Genomic DNA, 26,682 nt, shown 5'->3' on the forward strand with positions numbered 1-26,682 from the left:
GCACCCCTGCACACGGCAAAAGGATTGAGCTTGGCACCTGTCAGTCTCTGCAGCACCGTGGTTCACCATGGAGCGGTTGGAGGGATCCATACGCTCGCCTCTCTTAAAAATCAAACTGCGCAGTTTCCGGCCTCGCGCGCCCTGAGACCGGAAACTCCCGCCCTCGAGATCAATTGACCGTTAAACGGTTTTTGTCAAACTAGCCGTTCGGCGCGTGTCAGTAGCTGTGGTCGGTGGGTGGTAGCGCAGTCTTTCTCCGAGAAGAACCAATTTCTTGACCAAGAGCTTGAACAGCTCCTTAATATGTTGGGAAAGCTCACGGCAAGTTAACCAAAGCAACCTCTGCTGTTCATCCTCGTCCAGGTTGTATTTCATTCCTTGGTTTATCCACAAACCGGTACGGTAGTGGTAGGCGTTCGCTTCTCACTTGCGTAACTCACACCCCCCACCTGCCCTCGATGGCTTGTTCGTTAAGCGCCTTGGCTAGAATAACACACATCATCGTTGATAAGCAACTTAAATCTCATGGCATAATGTAGAAATCACGCAAACCAACCTCCCCATCACGCAAACCAGCCTCCCCATCACGCAAACCAGCCTCATCCATTATCTATAATTCCCTCTGCCTCAGAAAGACAGTCAGCATAATTAAGGACCCCATGCACCCAGGACATACTCTCTTCCACCTTCTGTTAGGAAAAAGATACCAAAGTTTGAAGTCGCGTACCAACTGACTCAAGAACAGCTTCTTCCCTACTGTCACCAGACTTCTGAATTGGGTTTGAATTGACAGACCTTGTATTAAGTTGATCTTTTCTCTACACCTTGCTATAACTTATTCTGCAGTCTCCTTCCTTCCCTATGTATGGTATGTGTTTGTACAGCATGTAAGAAACAATACTTTTCACTGTACTAATACATGTGACAATAAATCAAATCAATGATAATGGTGACGATGACGTGTAACAAAGTACTTGAACTGTCCTACAGGTTGAGAAGAGGTGACTGCAGCTACAGCAATAATTAGTTTAAAGATTGGTGAGTTGCAGTCTACTGTTTCTATAAGAATGTAAGTTAATTGTTGCAATTACGATCAGGTTTTTGGGTGCACTGTCACTGCAAGCATCTATCATAACTATAGACAATGCAGAACCCACACTATTCAATCTAACTGATGGGGTAGTTAATGTAGTTGATTTCGCCCTTGGCTGAATGTTTGGAGTTTGTATGTTCACCCTGTGCCTGCGTGGGTTTCCTCTGGTTTCTTTCTAAAGTCCAAAGATGTGCATGCTACATGATGGATTGGCCATGCTAAATTGCCCCATGGTGTTCATATTCAAAAGGTGTACAGGTTAGATGGGGTTCTGAGAGAGTGGGCCTGGGTAGGGTGCTCTTTTGGAGGGTCTGCAGACTCAGTGGGCTGAATGGCCTGCTTCTGTACTGTAGGAATTCTGTGGATTAGAATTAATCTGTACTAGCTGTGATGGTACACGAAGGCTTACCTCTTCAATTTGCCCCGTGTTTGTGTAGTGGTGCTCCTCATGCTAGATAACCAATTATTCATAAGGAGCTGTGAACTAATTGTTATGTGAATTATATCCCAGCCCAGGATGCCACATCTACTGTTGCACTGCAGTCACGTGGTGAGTAAAAGTCTTGCAGTCCACCATCTCCATCTACATGGAGAGCTGAAAGAAATATACTTGCTGACGCTCCAGGATTTGAGTTTCAAAGTGTGATTGTTGCCAACTTATGGGAACCAGCAGACACAACACGGTGCCAGCAGGGTGTCTGAGTAAAAATTCAAAAGATTGAAACTAATTTAATGCTAAATTAGATTGAAAAGTCAACCTAAATTAGTACTAGAGAGAAAGGCAAAAAACCTGAAGTGTTACTGAAAATGGAATGGTTGTTTCGGCAACTAAGCACCACACCAGCCATGATTAATTGGGATCCTGATGTCATGAAGGTTTTTGAGAAGTTTAACTGAAGTGTGGACTGACATTCAATATTTTTCTAAAGACCCTTGCACCCTTGGTTGTAGGAAAGGTCAACTATATCCTTTTGTGAGCAGGGGAAAAGATTTCCCACTCTACTGTGGGTTCCCTGGCAGCAGAGAGTACGCACAACAGGAAGCTCCACTAATGGCAGTGGGATGGGACGATCCCACTGCTGACCAGTGGTGGGCTGCTGCCACTCAACATGCTGCCCGCGGGGGGGGGAAGAGTTTGATCCTGGAGAACATCACAATACTAGAAGATCTTTCCTGAAAATTTACAATAAAATGGTTATCCAAGGAAAGATATTCTGAAACTGAGCAATGTCATGTTAACGACACGGGTGAACTGAAATTCAACAACCAGGAACAATCCAAATCAGGGGGACGTACAAAAGGAAAGACATTAACTACATGTTTTATGCCATTACAACAGTTAATGCTACCATCCTGTGGTTAAGTAGTTGCAAAGAGCTTCAGCTTGTCTCACTAAACCATGAGATAAAAGATGTCAGTGTAGAGATGCATCACCTAGTGAATGCAACATCATCAAAACTGAGTTAGATTAGAGACGAGCCAAAGGGTTACAAATACTCTTATTAGCAAGTGATCCAGGGATGGTCCAATAAGATACAGAAAGCATAGCCAGTAATTCATCAGTCGTGGCATATTAAGAGATTGCATCTTGCTACAAGATGGTGTCCGGCTGCGAGGTCCAGAATAATCCTCCCCAAAATGATGCAGGAAGACGTTCTCTAGGATATTAATGAAGGCAACATGGAAATGGAGAAGTGTAAGCTCAGAACCAGATCAGCTGTATATTTGATAGACATCTACAAAGACATCAAAAGAGTGGTATTGACTTCCAGTGGCGGACGGAGTGAGCAGTCGCACACAGGGCAGCTCTGGCTCAAAGGTGTTGGTTTGGGCATTTTATATCTCTTAGTGGGGTAACTCTGGCAATAAAGTCATGTGGAAAGTGTAGAGGGAAAGGTTCTCCCCAAGATTGGTGTGTCTACTGGCTACCAGACCTGGCAAAAAACAGTTACTGTGGCTAAGGAATGGGAAAGGATTTGTGGTGCGGGAGGGGGGAGGGTCATCACCAGTGGGAAAGGCCCATAAGGGACATATGATGGCCTTCGCAAAGAGGAATTTCAGTAGCAAAGGAAGGAGATGCATGGCAACTGGTCAAAGTCCATTGAGAGAGCAATAGCACCTCCTGTGAGGATCAGTGCACCAGGTAGAGAAGTGCCTCGAGGTGCAAGGGGAGACGATCTGAAGGTGGGAGATGGCATCCAACCAGAGTGATCGGATCGTGTCCTTGGAGGCAGAGGTGGTGATCCTGGGGCATCTATGCAAGTCACTGCGAGTAAAAGTCGAGAGGAGAATAGGTCCTGGCAGCAGAACCTGCAAATTGTGGGTCTGGAAGGAACAAGCGCCACAAAATATGTCCAGGATGCTGGCTGGGTTGGTGGAGGTGAAGATGCTCAGCAAGGCCCCAGAGGTGGACTGGGCCCACAGGTCCTTGGGGCAGAAGGCTGGGGATTCGCCGCGGGCAGTGATTGTGCAGTTGCGGAACTTCATGGAGACGGAGAAGATCCTAAGGTGGGCCAGGGAAAACAAGACTGTGAATGGGAGGGGAGTCTGGTCCGAATATACCACGACATTGGCGCGGAGCTGGAGAAGAGACGTACTGTATTTAACAGGGCCAAGGTTGTACCGAAGGAAGTTTAGGTTTTTAGTGTTGCGATGTGGCAGATTTGGAGACTTGAGCGTGGTCATGGATGGAGAGGGGTCATCGTGGATGGGCATGATTGAAGGTGGTATTAAAGGAGGTCGAACTGGTGGGGGATGATGGGGGGTGGAGGCTTAAGAGTGGGAACATGGAATGACCAAGGTTAAGCTAGCTGATTTTAAAAAGGTTCTGTGTTTTTGTCCACCTGAGGAGTTTGAAGGTGGCGGTGAAAAGTCTTTTACAGGAGATGCACCTCCGGGTGAAGGATCAGATAAGGTTGAGGAAGGGATAGATGGGACAAGTATTTCACTCTGGGTTTGACTCGAAGTCGCAGAGAGGTGGCCATTTTATCGAACAATAGGACAGGGTTTGTGGGAGCTAAGGAAGTGTGAGACCTAGGGGGTAGATATGTGATGGTGTTGGAGAGGACGCTGGTGGTGCTTGTCAACGTATATGCGTCAAATTGGGATGATGTGGGATTTGTGAAGGGTTTATTGGGAACGATCCTGGACTTGGACACATCCAGCTGATTATGGGTGGAGATTTTAATTGCGGACCAAAGGTAGCCAGGTCAAGTCCCCAAGTGAATGGGAAGGTTGAGGATGGCAAGGGAGTTGGGAGAGTTTATGGAATGAATGGGAATGGTTGACCTATGAAACTCAGGAACCCGGGGGGGGGGGGGGGGGGGGGGGGGAAAGAGGAGGAGGGAGTACTCCTCACACGTGTATAAGGTGTACTGGAGAATTGCTTTTTGTTGCAAGTCAAGCAGTGTTCGTGTGGTGGATTATGGGGGAGTCGTGGTTACAGATCATGCGCCGTATTGGCCGTAGGTGTGGCTTGGCTCTGGGCAAGTGTAGAGACCGGGATGGAGGCTAGATTCAGGTCTTTTGGCAGATGAGGGGTTTTGCGAGAAGGTGAGGTCGGCGATTGGGAATCACGTGGAGACTAATCAGGATGGGAAGGTGTTGGTGGCCATGTTCTGGGAGGCGTTGAAGGTGGTGGTGCAAGGGGAGCTTATCTTGTTCAAGGCTCACAAGGAAAGGAAGGACTAGGGACGGTTGCACTCTATAAGACAGTTAAGGTTGACAGGAGATACTCTGGGAATCCCACTGAAGAGCTGTTGACGGAGAGGAAGAGGTTGCAGCAGAGGTTTGATAGGTTGATGACGAGAAAGGCAGTGGGGTAGCTGCGGCGGGGGAGGGGGGTGCAATATGAATATGGAGACAAGGCGAGCCGTATGTTGACCCACCAGCTATAGATGCAGGCTACATCAATGGAAATTCTAAGGGTCCAGGTAAAGAAAGGGGAGGTAGTGTCAGAGCCAGGGAGGATAAACAAGGTGTTCAGAGGATATTAAAAGAAGCTGAGGTTCCTGATTCGATCCCGGTTCTGAGTCACTGTCCGTGTGGAGTTTGCACCTTCTCCCCGTGTGTGTGGGTTTCGCCCCCATAACCCAAAGATGATAAATTGCCCCTTAATTGGAAAAAATGAATTGGTAAGATTTATTTTTTTTAAAAGCCTGCTTAGAGAGGAAGAGGATATGGGACGGTTTTTGGAGGGGCTGGAGTTTCCAAGGGTGGAGGAAGAGAGGAGGCTGACATTGGAGGAGCCACTGGGGCTGAGGTGATTGACAGCATTAGGGGATGAAGTTAACGAAGTCTCCAGGACCGGATGGCTTCCTGGCAGAGATGGCGCCACATTTGTTGGGGATGTTGAGTGGGGTGTTGGAGAAAGGTAAGTTCCCAGAGACATTGATCACATTAATCCCGAAGAAGGATCCGTTGGGAGTGTGGGTTGTATAGCCGATTTTGTTGTTGAATACAGATGTGAAAGTGATGGCTACGTTGCCAGTGGGGAGGATGGAGGCATGTGCCAGGGGTGGTTGCTGAGGATTGATGCACGATCAATTGCACAAAGACTAGAGTTGAATACAATTGAGACTTAACGCTCTAAGATGTGTGGCCTCACACAGCGGCTGGCGAAATGGCTGCAGCATGGAGGACACGCACATTTATACACCGCCTACTGGACGGAGCTAGCAGGCAGGGGCTACCGACGTACATGTAGTACAGGTCCTACCATACATCACCTAATATAGGTGCAACAGTGGTTTATCACAAGAATCAAACCGGTTTTGTAAAGGGCTAGCAGCTCACTAGCAACATCAGGAGGCTGTTTAAATAGAAAAAAATCAAAGAAAAGTACAGCACAGGAACTGTCCCTTCGGCCCTCCAAGCCTGTGCCAACCACGCTGCCCGTCTAAACTAAAATCTTCTACACTTCAGGGGTCCATATCCCTCTATTCCCAACCTAATTCATGTATTTGTCAAGCTGCCCCTTAAACTTCACTATTGTGGGCAGCACGATAGCACAAGCGGATAGCACTGTGGCTTCACAGCACAAGGGCCCCAGGTTCGATTCACCGCTGGGTCACTGTCTGTGCGGAGTCTGCACGTTCTCCCCATGTCTGCGTGGGTTTCCTCCCACAGTCCAAAGACATGCAGGTTAGGTGGGTTGGCCATGCTAAATTGACCTTAGTGACTGAAAAGGTTAGGAGGAGTTATTGGGTTACAGGGATACGGGGGGAAGTGAGGGCTTAAGTGGGTCGGTGCAGACTCGATGGGCAGAATTACCTCCTTCTGCACTGTATGTCCTACGTTCATGTCCCTGCTTCCACCACCACCTCCGGCAGTGAGTTCCACACCCACTACCCTGTTTTTTTAAAAAACTTGCTTTGTACATCTCCTCTAAACATTGCACCTTAAACCTATGCCCCCTAGTAATTGACCCCTCTACTCTGCGGGGGGGGGGGGGGGGGAGAGTCTCTGACTATCCACTCTGTCTATGCCCCTCATAATTTTGTAGACCTCTATCAGGTCGCCCTTCCATCTCCTTGGTTCCAGTGAGAACAAACCAAGTTTATTCAACCTCTCCTCATAACTAATGCCCTCCATACTAGGCAACATCCTGGTAAATCTCTTCTGCACCCTCTCTGAAGCCTCCACATCCTTCTGGTAGTACGGCGACCAGAATTGAGCACTATACTCCAAGTGTGGCCTAACTAAGGTTCTATACAGCTACAACATGATTGCCAATTTTTGTACTCAATTCTCCGGCCAATTTTTATACTCAATGCCCTGGCCAATGAAGGCAAACATGTATGTCTTCTTGACTACCTTCTCCACCTGTGTTGCCCCTTGACCTGTGGACCTGTACACCTAGATCTCTGACTGTCAATACTCTTGAGGGTTCTACCATTCACTGTATATTCCCTACCTGCATTAGACCTTCCAAAATGCATTACCTCACATTTGTCCGGATTAAACTCCATCTGCCATCTCTTCGCCCAAGTCTCCAAACAATCTAAATCCTGCTGTATCCTCTGACAGTACTCATCGCTATCCGAAATTCATCAACCTTTGTATCGTCTGCAAACTTACTAATCAGTCCAGTTACATTTTCCTCAATCAATCATATATACTACGAACAGCAAAGGTCCCAGCACATCCCTGCGGAACACCACTGGTCACAGGCCTCCAATCAGAAACACCCTCCATTGCTACTCTCTGCCTTCTATATCCTTGCCAGTTCTGTATCCATCTTGCCAGCTCATCTCTGATCCTGTGTGACTTCACCTTTTGTACCAGTCTGCCATGAGGGACCTTGTCAAAGGCCTTACTGAGGTCTATATAGACACCATCCACTGCCCTACTTCCATCAATCATCCTTGTGACATCCTCGAAAACTCTATCAAGTTCATGAGACACGACCTCCCCTTCACAAAACCGTGCTGCCTCTCACTAATATGTCCACTTGCTTCCAAATGGGAGTAGATCCTGTCTCGTAGAATTCTCTCCAGTAATTTCCCTACCACTGACGTAAGGCTCACCGGTCTGTAGTTCCCTGGATTATCCTCGCTATCCTTCTTGAACAAAGGAACAGCATTGGCTATTCTCCAGTCCTCCGGGACATCAGCTGAAGACAGTGAGGATCCAAAGATTTCTGTCAAGGCCTCACAATTTCTTCTCTTGCCTCCTTGTGGTTAGGACTCCATCAGGGGTGGCAGGTGCCAGACGTTATTGTTTCTATGGATGCAGAGAAGACTTACGGGGTGGAGTGAATGTATTTGTTTGAAATTTTGGCGAGGTTGGTTTTGGCCAGAAGATTGGCATGGGTGCGTCTGTTGTATGTAGCCCCGGTGGTAAGTCTATGTACAAATTAGATAAGATCAGAGTTTTGGACTGCATAGGGGAAGGAGACGGGTGTCCGCTGTCACCGTTGTTCGTGTTGGTGATTGAGCCTTTGACAATGGCCCTTAGGGGGTCTGTGGAGTGGCAGGGGTTTGTGAAGGAGAGCAGGGAGCACCAGGTGTCGTCTGCAGACTGTTGTTTGTGTCAGACCTGCTGGAGATAATTGGTAGGATCATCGGAATATTAGAGATTTTTGGCCTTCTCTCGGTATATAAGTAATCTTTAATATTGTCACAATAGGCTTACAGTTAAATGTCAGGAAGAGGGGGCAGCACAACCGTAGTTAGCACTGCTGCCTCATGGCGCCGAGGACCCGGGTTCGATCCGGGTCACTGCGTGTGGAGTTTGCACATTCTCCCCTTCTCTTCCTGGGTCTCGCCTTCACAAACTCAAATGTGCAGGGTAGGTGGATTGGCCACACTAAATTGCCCCTTAATTGGGGGGTGGGGAAGAATTGGGTACTCTTAAGTTTTTAAAAAATGTCGGGAGGAGTGAGGTGTTTCCAGTGAATGCGGCGGGGCGGGGGAACCAACTTGGATATGTTGCCGTTCAAGGTAGCTAGGGAAAAGTTCAGCTATTTGGGAATTCGAGTGACAAGGGAACCGGCTACAATGCACAAGTGGAATTTGATAATAGTAGTGGAGGAGATTAGGGGGGATTTTGAGATAGAATACATCACCTGACACTGGCAGGGAGGGTGCAGGTATAAAGATGACTACTGCCAAAGTTTCTATTTGTTTTCCAGACCCTCAACGATCTTTCTCCCTAAGGCCTTCTTACGAAGTTGGAGACAGTGATTTCAGAGTTTATATGGGCAGGGACGGTGCTGAGGGCAAAGAGGGCTCTTTTACAGAGGCAGAGCCAGAAAGGGGGGTTGGCGCTCCTGAACATGCTGCACTATTATTAGGCGGCAAATGTGGAGGGAGGGGATGGTTGAGGGGTGGAGTGGGTCAGGATGGTGGAGGAGTCCTGGATGGGTTCTAGTCTAAGGGCTATGGTGACAGCTCCGCTGCCTCCAGCTCTTGGGCGTATACGGGGAGCCTGGTGGTACAGCCTACGGTTAAGGTGTGGAATCAACTGAGGAGACACTTTGGAGGGAATGTTGGTGTTGATGCCATTGTACGGGAATCATGGGTTTAACCCAGGGGAGATAGATGGGAAGTGAAGGGATGTGGGGCTGGAGAGTGTGAGGGACATTTACTCAGAAGGGAAGTTTGCAGGCTCGGATGATTTCCGCGAGAGGTTTGAGTTGCAGGTGACTGGTTTTGTGCGAAAAGAGTGGAGGACGTTTCCCAGGTTGCCAGAGTGCACCTTACTGGAGCAACAGCTGCTGGATGAGCTGGGGGAGGGTAGTATTGGGGATACATACGGGTGGTTGGGGGAGCAAGTCGTGAGGATCAAGATCAAATGGGGGGGGAAATAGATTGGGGGCTATAGTGCGAGGCGATTCGGAGGGTGAACTCGACCTCTTGCTGCACGAGGAGTTTGATCCAGGTTAAGGTGGCGCGTAGGGTGCACATGACTTGGGCGAGGATGAGTGGCCTCTTCTGGATGGAGGCCGATGAGTGTGAAAACTGTGGGCGAGGGCTGGCGAATCATGTGCACATGTTTTAGGATTGCATGAAGCTGGAGAGATACTGGGAAGTGGTGTTTGGGACACTATCTAAGATTGTGGGGGTGGAGGTCAGGCCAGTGGTGAGGTCAGTGACTGCCCTTGACATCAAGGCAGCATTTGACCGAGTATGGTATCAAGGAGCCCTAGCTAAACTGGAATGAATGGGAATTGGGGAAAAAACTCCACTAGTTGGAGTAATACCTGGCACTAGGAAGATGGTTGCGGTAGTTGGAGGTCAATCATCTCCACTCCAAGGCATCACTGCGGAAGTTCCTCGGGGTATTGTCCTCGGCCCAATCATCTTCCGCTGCTTCATCAATGACCTGCCTTCCATCATAAGGTCAGAAGTAGGGATGTTTGCGGATTACTGCACATGTTCAGCACCATTCACGATGACTCCTGGTGCAAATGCAGCAATACCTGGACAATATCCAGGCTTGGAGCGACAAGTGGCAAGTAACATTTGCATGACAGAAGTGCCAGGCAATGACCATCTCCTACGAGAGGATCTAACCATCGTCCCTTGACAATCAATGGCATTACCATCGCTGAATTCCCCCACAATCTACATCCATTGATACTCACCTGATGAAGGAGCTGTGCTCCGAAAGCTAGTGATTTAACCTGGTGTTTGAAGACCTCTTGCCAAGTCAGAATGTAATGGAATACAATCCACTTGACTGGATGAGCGCAGCTCCAGCAACACTCGAAGCTCAACACTATCCAGGACAAACCAGTAAACTTGATTGCTCCCTCCTTCCACAAACATACAAACCCTCCACCATCGACAAAGAAGTGACAGCCTTGTTTGCCATCTACAAGATACACAGCAGTAAATCACCAAGGTTGCTTAGATAGCACCTTCCACAACCACTGCCATCTAGAAGGTCAAGAGCAGAGATACCTGGGAACCCCACTACCGAGAGATTCCCCTTGAAGTCTCTCACCACCCTGACTTGGAAATATATTGCCGTTCCTTCATTATAGCTGGGACAGAATCCTGGCACTCCCTCCCTAACAGCACAGTGGCGGTGCCTACACCTGAAGGTACTGCAGTGGTTCAAGAAGGCAACTCGCCACCACCTTTTGAAGGGCAACTAGGGATGGGCAATAAATGCTGGCCTAACCAGCGACGCCCATATCCCAGACACACTGGTGGCGATCTGTGGGGTATCGTAAGTGCTAAAGCTGCTAGAGGGGAAGGGGGCTGGGGTTGTGGCCTTCGCCTTTCTAATTGCCCAGCAAAGGCCCGGGGTAAAAAGGGGAAAAATTGTACAAACCATGGAGTGTTTTTTAAAAATATGTTACTGCTTTTTACATCTGTTTGGAATAAAGTACTTTTTTTTTTTAAATGGCATCTACTTGCAGCATATGCCAGAGGTAGATAAATACATAACCAGGAGATGATAGCATCTGAAGTAACGTTCAGACCGTGGCATAGAATGGGAAGTGATTCACAGGTCAAGATGGTATATAATATTTGTTGTAAGATTATTACTCTAATTCTATTTCACCTGAAACTGAAAGTTATACGGTTTTGTGGAGCAAGAGACTCAGTCTGGATTCAACATCATCACCTCGTTGCCATTTTGTCCAAAGGGGCCACAATTTACAGTCAAGAGAACCCTCACAAAATGCCAAGAGACAGGAAGACCTAAATATTGTCAGTCCAATTCACACCCCTCGACTGACATGAAATCACTCTGCCAAGCAAAGTGACTTGAGTGGAAATAAAACAACAATTCTGTGCTAGTATGACTAGAGGTACCACAGTACCTGGGAATGTGAGCTACCATTGATGGAGAAGGCTCGCTGCTCATTGGCCCAAGTGTTACCTTTTCATTGGTCAAGACGTAAGGTAGCTCCGCCCAATGAGGCGGGGTATAAGAACCCGTGTTTCCCAGCAGCCATCGTTCTTTCTGTACTCGAGCTGCTGGGGAAACATTTTGTAGATTAAAGCCTTCAATTCGGACTACTCTTTCGTTTCAGTGGTTATTGATCGCGCATCAAATTCAAAACTTCAAGCAAGTAAAATCTCTGCTTGAGTTGTTGTAGGGATAAACTGTGCATGCACAGGATCGAAACATGACAACTTGTAACCCAAAGGTTGATGAAACTGAGACTTCGAGGTCCTACATCATTGAGACAGAAACATTAAGCAACTGAGAAGGAGCAGAGTCTGTATTCAACAAATTCCTGAACTGGAAAAGCAGAAAAGATCACTATCACTAATCAGTGAGACAACGTAATAGTATATCAACAAGTGGTAATACATCAACGTCACCAGAAACTGACAGAACATAAGGATAGCACCTACAAAACCAGGAGCAACACGTACAACATTGCCATTGAACAGCATACAAATTCACCCTGGAGAAGGATAAATGTAAAATCTGTAAGGTGGAATCACAACATCCTACCACCTACATGATGGAGGGGTAAAAGCCGGAGGCATAGATTTAACGGTACAGTAAGAAGTGTTACAACACCAGGTTAAAGTCCAACAGGTTTGTTTCAAATCACTAGATTTCGGAGCACTGCTCCTTTCTCGGGTGAATAAAGAGGTGTGTTCCAGAAACATCTATGGAGACAAAAGTCAAAGATGCAAAACAATGCTTTGAATGGGAGCATTTGCAGGTAATTAAGTCCTTACAGATCCAGAGATGGGAGTAACCCCAGGATAAAGAGGTGTGAATTGTCTCAAGCCAGGACAGTTGGTAGAATTTTGCAAGCCCAGGCCAGATGGTGGGGGATGAATGTAATGTGACATGAATCCAAGGTCCTGGTTGAGGTTGTACTCATGTGTGCGGAACTTGGCTCTAAGTTTCTGCTCGGCGATTTTTGCATTGTCACGCGTCCTGGAAGGTTGCCTTGGTGAACGCTTACCCGGAGATCAGAGGCTGAATGCCCTTGACTGCTGAAGTGATCCCCAACTGTAAGGGAACATTCCTCCCTGGCGATTGTCATGTCTGTTCATCCGTTGTTGCAGCATCTGCATGGTCTCGCCAATGTACCTCGCGCGATGTCCGTTCATCCGTTGTCGCAGCGTCTACATGGCCTTGCCAATGTACCACGCTTCGGGACATCCTTTCCTGCAGCGTATGAGATAGACAACTTTTGGCCGAGTCGCACGAGTATGTACCGCATACCTGGTGGGTGGTGTTCTCACGTGCAATGGTGGGTACCCATGTCGATGATCTGGCATGTCTTGCAGAGATTGCCGTGGCAGAGTTGTGTAGTGTTGTGGTCGCTGTTCTAAAGGCTGGGAAGTTTGCTGCAAACAATGGTTTGTTTAAGGTTGCGCGGTTGTTTGCATGCAAGTAGTGGGGGTGTGGGGATGACCTTGGCAAGATGTTCATTTTCATCGATGATGTGTTGAAGGCTGCGAGGATGTCGTAGTTGCTCCGCTCCAGGGAAGTACTGGACGACGAAGGGTACTCTGTCGGTTGTGTCCCGTGTTTGTCGTCTGAGGAGGTCGGTGCAGTTTTTTTTTTTTTGCTGTGGTGTGTTGAAACTGTCGATCGATGAGTTTAGCGCCATATCCCGTTCGTATGAGGGCATCTTTCAGCATCTGTAGATGTCTGTTACACTCCTCCTCGTCTGAGCAGATCCTGTGTACACTGATTTCTCCACATCATAGATTTACGGTAAGGAGGATGCAATTTAGAGGGAATTTGAAGAAGACTTTTTCACCCCAAGGGTGGTGGGAATCTCAAATTCACTGCCTGACATGGTGTTAGAGGCTAGAACCCTCACAACATTTAAGATGTGTTTAGGTGAGCACTTGAAATGCCACAGCAGACTTCCGGTGTGGACCATGGAGTAAGTGGTCACATACAAGGCAGCCCCTGCCCAAGGTTACAGAAAAGAGCTCTTTTTAATCAATGGGTGGAATTTTGTTGAAAAGATGTAGGTGAATGTTGGAGGAGTACTTTCCCCCAGGAATGGCATGTCTCTTGGTTACCAGACCCGGCAGAAACAGTGAGGGATTTGGCTGGAGCTGCAGCAAAGACAAAAACCTCTCCCAGCATGCAGGCGGGGGAAGGACAAGCTTAAAGGATTCAAACTGACTTGATGGCCTTTATTAAAGCTGAATTCGAGCAGCAGAGGGAATAACTGTGAAATGATCTCGCAAAGGTCATTGAAGAAGCGGTGCCGAGACTTCTGGTGGCGGCCATGGAGGAGTAAGTCGTGCATTCGGCAGCTCCTGTCTGGAACGGACTCTTGGACGTTTTTTCAGGAGTTTGCACTGACTTTTTGGGCCAGATTGGTGAAGCAAACACTGTCAGAAGGATTTCCTCTCTGTTGTATGGATAGCTGGACCAGGAGTGGCTGGGTGAAGCGTTTAAGTCCCAACAGACAGAAGTGTGCGGAGCGGGTGCCGAGGCACGGCATGGTGGCCGGTATAGACCAGAGTGCATGGGCGCAGTGGGCACAGGAGCAACAGGAGTTCCTTAGGGGCTGCTTTGCTGATCTTAAAATGGACATGCTGGCCCCGATGAAGGCATCAATAGACCAAATTATTGCAACTCAGGCGACACAAGGGAAAGCGATTAAGGAGATGGAGAAAAAGCTATCCGACCATGAGGACGAGTTGTTCGTATTGGCCCTTAAGGTGGAGGTGCAGAATGACCTCCACAAGAAGTGGCAGGAGAGGCTGGAGGACCTAGAAAACAGGTCCAGGAGACACAACTTGAGAATTGTGGACCTCCCCGAAGGTGTGGAGGGGTTGGATGCGGGAGCATTCGTGTCCAAGATGCTGGAGACGCTGATAGGGACGGGGGTATTCCCTCGACCGCTGGAGCTGGACGGGGCGCACAGAGCCCTCGCAAGGAAGCCCAAGGCGAATGAACCGCCGAGGGCCATGGTGGTGAGATTTCATTGCTCCTCAGACAAGGAACTTGTCTTGCGGTGGGCAAAAAAAGAACAGAGCAGCAGGTGGGAGAACAGCGTGATATGCATCTACCAGGACCTGGGTGCGGAGCTGGCCAAGAGGCGTGCTGGATTCAACCGGGTGAAGGCGACTCTCTTCAGCAAGTGGGTGAAATTTGGGATGCTACACCCAGCGAGGCTATGGGTCACGTACAAGGAACGGCATCACTATTTTGAGACGCCGGACGAGGCATGGTCATTTGTCAAACAAGAAAAGCTGGACTCTAATTTAAAGGACAGTTAAGCTTTGGTGGAATGCGGCGGTGGGGCTGGGTAACACGGTACCGTTTCTAATATAAGATTGCATACGATGTTGGGTGCTTGTAAGGGCTGTGGTGGTGGCTGGAGGGTGCAGTGTTTTCGGCAAAGTTGAGATATGGAGCACTGTACTTAGTGCGATTTTTAGGGAAGTTGGAGCCTTGGTTCAACAAGTGTCTCCTCACAGGGCAATGTTAGTGTATTCTGTTTATTTTTTGTTTTGTATTACTATTTACTCACTGGGGCTGAAGAGGTAGTTTAATTGGTTTATTCATGTGGGGAGAGGGGTCCGGACAATGAGGCGACAGTCTGATCGGCGCCAGGGGCGGGAACTGCCGGGGTCAGCATGGCTCAGCTGACTCTCTGGAGCGTAGTGGGGGGTGAGCAAGTGCTCAGCTGGTGCTTGGCGGGGGGTTTTGGGTCATGAGGGGGAGGTGGGGGATGCTGCTTTGTTGACGGGAGGTATCAATTTTGGGGTACCAATTGAGGGTCGGGGACGGTGGCTCCCTGTGGGGGCGCTCGAGGAAGTGAAGGGCGCGGGCTCGAGGTTGGCCAAAAAACGGTGATGGCTAGTTGGCGGGGGGAGGGGCGGGGGCGTTAGTCATCCGTCCAGGCTGATCACGTGGAATGTGAGGGGTTTGAATGGGCCGGTCAAAAGAGCGCGCATCTAAAGGGGTCAAAGGCAGACGTAGCAATGCTTCAGGAGACACATTTAAAGCTCGTAGATCACACGAGATTGAGAAAGGGATGGATTCGAAGACCAGTGGGGTAGCAATTCTGATCAGTAAGGGTGTGGCATTCGAGGCTGGGAGAATTGTGGCAGATGAGGGGGGCAGGTATATAATGGTGAGTGGGAGGGGGTACGGGTGGTGTTTGTGCACATCTATGCTCCGAATTGGGATGATGTGGAATTTGAGATGCATGCTAGGCAAAATCCCGGATTTAGAGTCACACAACCTGATCATTGGGGGGGGGAAGAGAGACTTTAACACAGTCATTGATCCCGAGCTGGACCGGTCGAAGTCCAGGACAGGGAAGCGACCAGCAGTGGCTAAGGAACTGAAGGGTTTTATGGCGCAGATGGGGGGGCCAGATCCCTGGAGGTTTGCGCGGCCGAGAGCGAAGGAGTTCTCCCACATTCATAAGGTTTATTCCCGCATAGACTTCTTTGTCTTGAGCAGGGCGTTAATCCCAAAGGTGGTAGGGACAGAATACTCAGCAATCACAGTTTTGGACCATGCCCAGCACTGGGTGGACCTGCGGCTTAGTGAGGAGAGAGGGCAGCGCCCACTCTGGAGACTGGATGTGGGGCTGCTGGCGGACAAAGAGGTTTGCGTGTGGATTAGCAGGAACATCCAGGATTACCTGGAAACAAACGATACGGGTGAGGTAGCAGCGGCAACGGTCTGGGAGGCTCTGAAGGCAGTTGTCAGAGGGGAACTCATCTAAATTTGATCCCATAGGGAAAAGAGAGAAAGAGCGGAGAGGGAGAGACTGGTGGAGGAGATACTCCGAGTGGACAGGAGATATGCGGAGGCCCCTGAGACGGGACTACTGAGGGAGTGGCGAAGTCTGCAGGCGGAGTTTGAACTGCTGACCCCAGGGAAAGCGGTAGCATAGCTGAGGAAGGCAAGGGGGGCAGTCTGAGTACGGGGAGAAAGCAAGTGGAATGCTGGCACACCAACTGCGAAAGAGGGAGGCGGCCAGGGAAATCAGGGGAGTAAAGAATAAGGAGGGTAACACGGTCTTGGATCCAGGGGGGGTGAACGGAGTCTTTAAGGAGTTCTATAGTAAACTATACAAGTCGGAGCCCCTGACGGGAGCGGAAGGGATGAGGCAATTTTTGGACCAGTTGAGGTTTCCACGGGTGGAAGAGGACATGGTGGAGGGGCTGGGGGGCCCGATTGAATTGGAGGAGATTGTCAAGGGTATAGAGGGCATGCAATCGGGTAAAGCCCTGGGGCCGGACGGTTACCAGGTAGAAATCTATGAGAAATTTTTGGAAATATTGAGCCCACTCCTGATGAGACCTTCAATGAGGCAAGAGAGAAAGGAACCCTCCCCCCAACAATGTCACAGGCTTTGATCTCACTCATTCTTAAACGAGGGAAGGACCCGGGACATTGCGGGTCATACAGGCTGATTTCGCTTTTGAACGTGGATGCCAAATTGCTAGCTAAGATTCTGGCCACAAGAATTGAACATGGGAAAGAGCGAGTTGTTTGTGATCCAGGCCAAGGGGCAGGAGGAGAGACTGAAAGAGCTGCCGCGCAGGATGGTAGAGAAAAGTTTTCGTTACCTGGGTATACAGGTGGCCAGGAAATGGGATGCCCTGCATAGGCTCAACCTGATCCGGTTGGTAGAACAAATGGAAGGGGACTTTAAAAGGTGGGACATGCTCCTGCTGTTACTGGCAGGGAGGGTGCAGACCGTGAAAATGACTGTTCTCCCCAGATTTTTGTTTGTCTTCCAGTGTCTCTCCATCTTCATCCCAAAGACCTTTTTTAAACGGGTGAGTAGGATTTGTGTGGCCGAGTAAGACCCCGCGAATCATGAGATCGCTGTTGGTGTGCAGTCGGGGGTGGGCTGGCGCTGCCGAACTTTCACAACTACTACTGGGCGGCCAATATAGCTATGATTCGGAAGTGGGCGATGGGGGGAGGGGGCGGCATGGGAGCAGCTGGAGGCGGTGTCATGTAAAGGTACTATTTTGGGAGCTTTCATAACGGCTCCTTTGCTGTTCTCGCTGACCCCTTATTCCACAAGTCCAGTGGTGGTGGCGACACTGCGGATCTGGGGACAGTGGAGGAGGTACAAGAAGGTGGAGGGAGCGTCTGTCTGGACCCCGATATGCAACAACCACAGGTTTGTCCCGGGTAGGATGGATGGTGGGTTCCAGAGCTGACTGAGGGCAGACATCAGAAGAATGGGAGATCTGTTCGTAGACGGAAGCTTTCCCAGTTTGAAGGCGCTAGAGGACAAATTTAATCTGCCGCCAGGAAACTCCTTTAATTATCTGCAAGTACGAGCCTTCCTGAAAAAACAGGTAGTGGCCTTTCCGACACTGCCACCACTGAGGATGCAGGACAGGGTGGTCTCCGGCACTTGGGTGGGGGAGGGGAAGATGTCAGATATCTACCAGGAACTATAGGAGGCGGAGGAAACCCCGGTGGAGGAGCTCAAGGGCAAGTGGGAGGAGAAGCTAGGTGAGGAGTTGGAAGCGGGTCTGTGGGCAGAGGTCCTGGGCAGGGTTAATTCCTCCTCATCATGTGCCAGGCTCAGTCTCATTCAATTTAAGGTGGTCCACCGGGCACACATGACGGCAGCGAGAATGAGCACGTTTTTTGGGGTAGAAGACAGTTGTATGAGGTGCAAGGGCAGCCCTGCAAATCATGTCCACATGTTTTGGGCATGCCCAGAGCTTAAGAGTTCTGGCAAGGGTTCGCGAGGGCAATGTCCAAGGTGCTTAACACACGGGTGGTGCCGAGTCCAGAGATAGCGATCTTTGGAGTGTCAGAAGATCCGGGAGTTCAGGGGGCAAAAGAGGCCGACGTCTTGGCCTTTGCTTCCCTAGTAGCCCGGAGATGGATTTTATTAATGTGGAGGGACTCATGCCCCCAAGTGTAGAGACTTGGGTTAACGACATGGCTGGGTTTCTCAGCCTTGAGAAAATAAAGTTTGCCTTAAGAGGGTCTACACTAGGGTTCTCTCGGAGGTGGTAGCCATTCGTCGACTTTCTCGGGAAAAATTTAAATGTCAGCAGCAGCAATCCGTGGGTGGGGGGTGAGTGCTTCATTGGGATGGTGTGGGAAGATTGGGTCGCATGGGGTAATGTCTATTTAATTGTTATTGTCTATTTAATTGTTATTGTATATTCCCTTTTTACACTGTTCGTGTTCACTCTAGTTTGTTTTGTTATCATTGTTACTACTGCTTTATTATGAAAAATTCTGCAAAACCTTAATAGAAATACTTTATATAAAAAAAAATGAAATGCCACAGCATACAAGGCCACAGGCCAGTTGCTGTAAAATGGGATTAGAACAGATGGGTGTTAGATGGCCGGCAAAGACACAATGGCCTGAAGGGATTCTTTCTGTGCTGTAAAAGTCTGTGACTAATATTTTTGAGAAGCAAACAAGCCTCCAAAAGACTTCTTTAAGGAGGGGTCAGAGGGCAGGGGCAAAGTGGGCGGGGGCGTAGGTTGGGGGTCGCTCTGGCCGGGGGTTGAGGGGTTGACTCATCTGTGAGGCTTTCAAGTTATCTTGAAATATTGTGGAGATCCATAACAAGGGCAACCACAGCTGCAGCCTGTCCATCCTACCAAACACTTCCAAGACTGAGCTCTGCTGTGGCTTATCTCATGAAAGTCAATTTCACTCCCTTTGACTGTGAGCAATCTCTATCTTCACAGCTGAATGCTATTTCAATGGAAGAATTAGCCTTGTTAGTTGTGAGAGCACTTCATAGCTACAGGTTGTGTTTGATGCTTGCTCTCACTTGTGGCTGAAAATGCCTGGGGGTTGTTGTTGCGGTTTCCTTCCTTTTCTGTAGCTGGAAAGAAGGGCGATTTTTTTTTTTTCTTTCTAAGATACCTGGATCCTGGAGCACCAGGTACGTGGGAATGTATGAGTCAAGGCAATCCAGTTTGAAGCAAGACGCTCCTGCAGGACTTGGTGCATGTCATTGATCCAAATGGCCACCTGATGACCCGGTTGAAGAACCTGTGAGGGGTGATGCCGTGTGTTTGGTTTTTATTGTGAAAATGAGCTGATATAGCTTACCAATATGAAACAATGATGTTTCCTTGTTGCTTCATAGTTAATGTGATACGTGGAATGTTACGTAGATGACGTTTAAATCTTTGTTACTGTTAACCTTTTAATAAACAAAATATTCTCAATTCTCAAGCCACCTCGATGGCACTTCTGCCATTTCTCAGATGACGATTAGTGCACTGCATGTCAAGCAAACTTTGAAGCCTGAACAGTGTGCCTGTTAGGAGCGTCAGCGCCACAGAGGCAGCTGCCAACAATCAATGACTAATGAGCAGGGCATCAGCACTGGATTCTCTTGCGACCAAAAGAGAAGTATGTACATCTCGGGAGGGCACCTGAGGTTCGGACTCCCTAATGTTCCTGGCACAGGTCTTGGATCTAAGGACTCCTGATGTGGCCAGAGTGAGTATGCAAAGCAAGGTTTGCCAGCACAACTGGCTCTCTGGATGGCATGCTTGAGAGAAGGCAGGACACGTAGGGGAGGCTTGGGGGATTTTTTGGACCTGGTAGGGGAGGCTTGTGGGATTTGATGGTCCTGCGATGGAAGCCCTAACTGATTGTTGGTCCACCTCCTCCAATTCCTTAGATACCAAAATGGTTTCTGGTGTTGATCCCACAGCTGTTTCCCTCGCGTTACTAATGACAGCGGGGCAGCCAGACAGGAGAAGGCAGCAGTGATTACCCTGGCTGGAGGCAGTACCTCATGTGCACGGGACAGCTGCACCCCCTGAAGACTTGGCCGTCCATTAGGCTGAGGTGGTACCCAGCAGGGGAGGCCAGTGACGGCCCAAGGTGTACAGGCACCATTGGTCATTCAGTGAGATGATGGACAGCATGTACCACAGAAGACTCTTGTCTCGGGCGAGAGACAGTGCTGCAACTATGCCACGTCTCACGGACTTGGCACCTTGTGGAGGAGGCGGTCATCCACTCGTGGTGACCGTGAAGGTCACTACTGCCTTCAACCTTTATGCCACTGGTTCATTCCAGGGCTCAAGAGGGGACCTGTGCAGCATTTCACAATCTACAGCCCACAGGTGCATCCGAGAGGTCACGGATGCCCTATATATCCGTGCATCAGACTTTATCACCCTATGAGCTAGACCAGGCCCACCAAGATACCCGGGCTGCAGGATTCTCTGCCCTTGCCGGAATGGCATGCATGTCGCCTTACAAGCACCTGGACACCAGGGAGTGTCCCTTATTAAGATGAAGCAGTTGCATTCCCTGAATGTTCAGATTGTGTGCAGCCACCGTATCATGCACACGTGTGTGCCTGCTACCCACGTAGTGTGCGTGACCGGTACATCCTGGGGCACTCTTGAGATCCTCTGTATCTTCGTGGAGCACCTCAGAATGATGGGTTGGCTGTTTGGGGACAAGGGATACTCGCTGATGCCGTGGCTGATGTTGCCGGTGTGGAGTCCTGAGACCAATTTAATGCCCATGTTGTCACCTGTGCTGTCATTGAGAGGTTTATGAGAATGCTGGAAATGCGGTTCTGATTCCAGGACTGCTATGGTGGTGCTGTTCCGACACCCTGGGCGAGTGCGCGGTCAACTCCAGTCCCACAGACCCAGGAGTCCCAACGTAAAGTGAATTAACCAATAATTCTTATTTTCCGAAGATCTAACCCTTGACTGCTCCAACGCATTGCAGACACCAGATTTATAAGTAAAACATTAACCAACTATAAAGGAGAAAAAACGAACATAATAAGGAAATAACAGGATAACCGTCTACCAGACCGCCTTATCCCAAGATCCCGTCACATTCTCTGTCCAGACACACGCAAGACAAACACCAGTTAAGTGTTGGCGAGGAATAAAATAAAACTGGAATTAAAGGGGTAGGTCTGAGATGAGTCTTCACTCTGTTGTTGCAGTGTCTGGGGAAATAGGTTTACTCGAGGAGGTTTAGGTTGGCGCAATTCCTTCCTTTGACCACCAGATGGTGTTTCACCCAAGAATTCCAGGTCAGTGCAGTTTTTGTCCCCAGCCACCAGATGATTCTGTACACAGGATGCTCAAGTCGGTGCACTTCTGCCTTTTTACCATCAGATGGAGCTTTTGCCACCCTGTGAGAACAAGACAACTCTGGTCTTGGAAGATAGAAGTTTTCAGTTGGCTGATTCCTGTTAAAGACTCTGCAGCTTTGTTACAAATGTTTCTATCTTAAGCTTTAATTCTTCAGCTCTTCTCAGCCCCTGACACACCTTTGGGAAAACTTGTTCCTTCACACAAATCTCTTTCCCAGATCTGTTGGCATCGGAGCTCTTTTAATACCGTAAAGTCTTCACAGATTTGGCTACAATGCTTCTTAATATTGTCCAGCGTAATCTGGGTCTTAACCTCATTGGCTGCTTAACAGAACTGAACAAAAGGGTGGCACTCTCCAGAAGACACTGCTTCTTCCCTGAAAGTTTTGACTGGCCTCACCAACAACAGGCCGCAAAAGGAGAAGGTTGAAAATCTTGTATGCACTGATTGGCAGCTTGTCAAGTTTATCAAACAACTTCACAGATTCTGCCACAGAACCTAAAGGAGATGGGCGGGATTCTCTGACTCCAGGCAATTGTCGGGGGGGGGGGGGGGGGGGGTGGCTTGATTCACATGACACCGATTCTCCGGTCACTGGAGAATCTGCGCCATTGGCTTCGGTGCGGCGCCAGTCGGGGGCTGCTCTATGCCCCCCCCCCCCCCCCCCCCCCGGGGCAACTCTCCGCGCAGGATGGGCCGAGTGGCCGCCGGCATTGGCAGAGTCCCACAGCGCCGCTCACATGTGCTCCTACCTGGCGGGACTCGCCGTTCAGTGGGGGCGCGTCCTGATGGGGGGGGGAGGGGGCCCCAGCCCCAGCCCCGGAATGGGCCTCCACCGTGGCCTAGCCCGCGATCAGGGCCTACTGATCGGCGGACCGGCTTCTCCTGGTGGGAACCTCTTTTACTCCACGCCGGGCCCCTGTAGCGCTCTGCCATGTTGTGTCGGGCCGGCGCGGAGAAGGCAATTAGCGCGCATGCGCGAATTTGCGCCCGTTTGTCACCGCTATTGCCAGCTGGAGCTGCGTGAGTCGCTCCAGTGCTGTGCTGGCCCCCTGTAGGGCCCAGGATCGCTGATCCTGGGAGCCTCTTGACGCCGTCTTAAAACGCGACAACATTTACGACGGCGTCAACACTTAAACCTCCGAATCAGAGAATCCTGCCTGATTGTTTTCAGACCGGCGCATCTGAAAGGGGGCTTGTCCCAGAGGACAGACAGTCAACATCCTAACAGTGCCCTGCTGTACCCGCCATAACCATATTGGGAGCAGCGAATGCAATAGACCAGATTGAAAGAGGTGCAAGTGAAACGCTGCTTAACCTGGAATGAGTGTTTTGGGTCTGGAATGTTAAGCATGGAAGAGGTAAAGGGGCAGGTGTTACACCTTCTGCGATTGCATAGGAAGGTGCTATCGGTGATGGGAGAGGTACTGGGTATGGTGGCGGAGTGGACTAGATTGTCTCGGAGGGAACGGTCTCTGCGGAATGCTGACAGAGGGAGTGAAGGGAAGATGTGTTTGGTGCTGGCATCACGCTGGAGTTGGCGAAAATGGCGGAGAATTATGCTTTGCATACGGAGGCTTGTGGGATGAAATGTGAGAACAAGGGGGACTCTATCCTTGGTCTGGGAGGGAGTGGAGGGGGCGATCCCACCAGCCTTCATAATGTGGTCTCCTCGATATTGGAGAGACCAAACGCAGACTGGGGATCGCTTTGCTGAGCATCTTCGGTCTGTGTGCATTCAGGATCCTGACCTTCCTGTTGCTTGCCATTTTAACAAACGACCCTGCTCCCATGCCCATATGTCTGTTCTTGGCCTGCTGCAATGTTCCAGTGAAGCGCAACGCAAACTGGAGGAACAAGGTCTCATCTTCCGGTTAGGCACGCTACAGCCTTCCGGCCTGAACATCGAATTCAACAACTTCAAATGAGCAGCCCCACCTCGACCCATTTGTTTTCATTTCATTTTAACTGTCTTTTACCATTTTCTTTCTTTCCTGCACCTTTCTCCTCTTTGCTTCCCCCTTCCCCTCCCCCCACACCTACAGTTCATCCTCTGATAGTTTCCCTGCTGTTTGCCCTTTCACATCTTTTGTCCTCTCTGGGGACTGCCATTAGCACTCTTCCCCCTTGGTTTCTGTGGCTATTAGCACCCGGTTTCCCTGGGTTTCTATGGCTTTGACTCATCTTTCATTCTCACTCCACAGTATAAATATTTCCCACTCTCTCTGTCTGTTAGCTTTGACAAAGTGTTATCAGACTCGAAACGTTAGCTCTTTTCTCTCCCTACAGATGCTGCCAGACTTGCTGAGATTTTCCCTTTCGTTCGAAAAAGCTTTCCAGCGTGATTTGAGAAGGAATGGGGGGCATATGATGAGGGTGGTAAATGTCCGGAGTGTGACACCGTGGACCTGGCAGCAGGGCCGAAGAAAGTTTTCCCTCAGTTGCATGGTCAATATGAGTGAATGTATCTGTACCTGACACCTCACACCCACATCACCCTCTCACGGGTCAATGCACCACACCCATATTACTTAGCGAACACCACACCCTGACAATCGTGGTTCCTAAAATCCTGAAACTACTGGCTGGAATTTTCCCCCTCCTGCCGGCATGTTTAAAAACAGGAATTTCGTAAAATGCAGTGTGTCACCTTCTCACCACCTTCCCACCTGTCTCTCGGTTGACAGGAGGTGCCAAGGAGCCCACCTATCCTTCGGCCTATTGAGCCGAGTCTCAACTTTAGGTAATGAATGCTACTTCCAGTGTAAAATGGCTACAGGGAAGTCAGTCTATTGGTGGGCACGCTCCCGAATTACCTTTCGTTGGATGGGGGTGTGAGAATACGGCACCCCATAAAATCAAGTCTAGGATCTCATCCACGCACACACTTAACAAAGCGAACCAGCTGAATGTACATGGCTCTCACTGCCCCTACATACTTCCAGCTATGACAGGCATCACCTAACAGTGACCCACAATCAGTGACATTATGCATTCCCTCTTGCAGGCGAAGGTGAAACACGAGACAGAAAAAACAGAAGATGGGAGAAGGGTCAGGATGGCTACATACCCACAACTCCCTGGAAGAGATTATGAGCAAGGGTGTAATGGAGCTAGTGGCATCTGGTGCCGGGAAGCCACCTTGTGAGTGCTGCCTTATTTATCTCTTCTGTTCATTCCTCAACCTTATCCTGAAAGGTACCACAAAATTAAAAATGCAGATAATGTGACCATGAACATCTAGTATTCTCCCCTTGTCTCAGTCCTGTCCTTATGCATTTGTGCCAGAGTCGACCAGGAGCAAGTGCAAGAGCAGGAACAGAGCTTTGATTAAAAAAAGCACCATCATTTGACCCAACACACTCTGCCCCTAGCTTAGACACTGGCACTTGGAGTGAGTTTAGGGTGGAGTGGGTTTAGGGTAGGGTAAGTATGTGGTGAGTCACTGGACACATGAGCCAGGCCGGGGGGAAAGGTCAGCTCCGATACAAAATACCTGGAGGGTAAGGTCGCACGTCACTTGTACAGGGTTCAGATTAAGGACCTCAGTGCAGGCAATGCAAACTGAGTTGCTTGGTGCATTGGCAGATCTATAGTCTTTAGTCAGTGGCAAAAAGCAGGGAGAAGGCGGGCTCTACCGGCGCACAGGACATTGTGCAGATATCGAACAAGAAGGTTCCTTTTGTACTTTGCCCAGTTTTTATCTGTGCCATAGATATCACTCTATTTTTGTAGGCACCTTTCTAGCTCTGCCTGAAAACTATTCCACAACTCTGCTTCACTGACTTTTGTGGAAGAGTTCCATTGACTCGCAACCCTCTAAACGAAAGCTGATGACCTTCTGAGAGAAATGTTTCTCCTCATCTCGTTGACCTCCCCTATTTTTAAACAGTGACTCCTAGTTCTAGATTCCCCAACAAAAGAAAATATCTCCACATCCACCCTGTCAAGACCCTTCAGGACCTTAAAATGTTTTGATCAATTCTCCTTTTATTCTTCTAAACTCAAATGAATGCAAACCCAACCTCTCCAGCCTATCCTTGCAAGACACCCTGCCCAATCCTGGAATTAGTCCAGTAAATCTTCTCTGAACTGCTTCTGAGGCATTTACATATTTCCTTTTCGGAGACCAATACTCCAGATGTGCTCTCACCAACACCCTGTCCAACTGAAGCATAACCTCCCTACATTTGTATTTAATTCCCTTCACAAGAATCAATAATGTTCTATTAGCTTTCCTAATTACTTGCTATACCTACATAATAACTTTGTGATTCATGCACTCTGACGTCCTGATCCCTCTGTGCTTCAGAGCTCTGAAATCCTTCACCATTTAGATAAGTTTTTTTATTCTACCAAAATGGACAATTTCGCATTTGCCCCTCAACAAACTTTGCACATAACGAAGTCGAGACAGCCTGAGTGAGGAGACAGCGAGAGTGAGGTTGAAACTTGGTAATTTGATGCAGTGAGGTAATCAGAAAGGTAAGGGTTCAATCCAATTGTCCTGTTTTTCAGTTAAAAGTTTACTGTGTATCTTAGTGTCTGATTGGCTGAAGCTGCTACCACCACTGATTGCTGAGTGGTAGTAATATCCGTGATTAGTGGCCAAAGGTATGAATTGTATTGAATTGCATTATTCTTCAGTAAATAGTGTGAATCATCTTTTTTAACTGAGTTCTATATAAACACAGACATAAAGTGCATTAAGTAATTTGATGCAGTGAGGGAATTTGGTGCAGAGTGGGAGGAGGTGCCTTTTCCCTATCGTTTTGTTTTCCTTCTTCTGGCTTGTAACTGTTAATCTGTCGGGAGAGATCTGTTAAATTTGAAAACAATACATTGAAAAATAAATCTAATTAAAACTTATCAATAAACTAGGTAGAGGAGTAACGAAACCTGAAGGCAGAGATTAGTATTTATCATTTAATTTTACAGTAAAAATCTAGTGTCAGGGCCATATAGTTAATTGTAACTCAATCTAACAATAATTCAAGTATTATTTTAAATTAACTAACGTGCTTAAATGTCACTCAGCGGGGTGCAGTGCTCCAACTGAGATGTGGCAGATCTGTGATT

At 48.8% G+C, this 26,682-nt stretch overlaps 1 long non-coding RNA gene across 2 annotated transcripts; it reads left to right on the forward strand.

The window, feature by feature from the left end:
• The first annotated feature begins 204 nt into the window (after positions 1-204).
• LOC119972277 lies at positions 205-26,682 on the forward strand. Of its 2 annotated transcripts, XR_005462024.1 has the most exons (4): positions 205-363; positions 991-1,038; positions 23,893-23,982; positions 24,611-26,682. It is a non-coding gene; the product is annotated as an uncharacterized LOC119972277 (long non-coding RNA). The 2 variants fall into 2 exon arrangements; XR_005462023.1 differs by having other exon boundaries at positions 23,893-26,682.

This window comes from Scyliorhinus canicula, chromosome 1, assembly GCF_902713615.1.
Source record: "Scyliorhinus canicula chromosome 1, sScyCan1.1, whole genome shotgun sequence".
NCBI classification, from domain to species: Eukaryota; Metazoa; Chordata; class Chondrichthyes; order Carcharhiniformes; family Scyliorhinidae; genus Scyliorhinus; species Scyliorhinus canicula.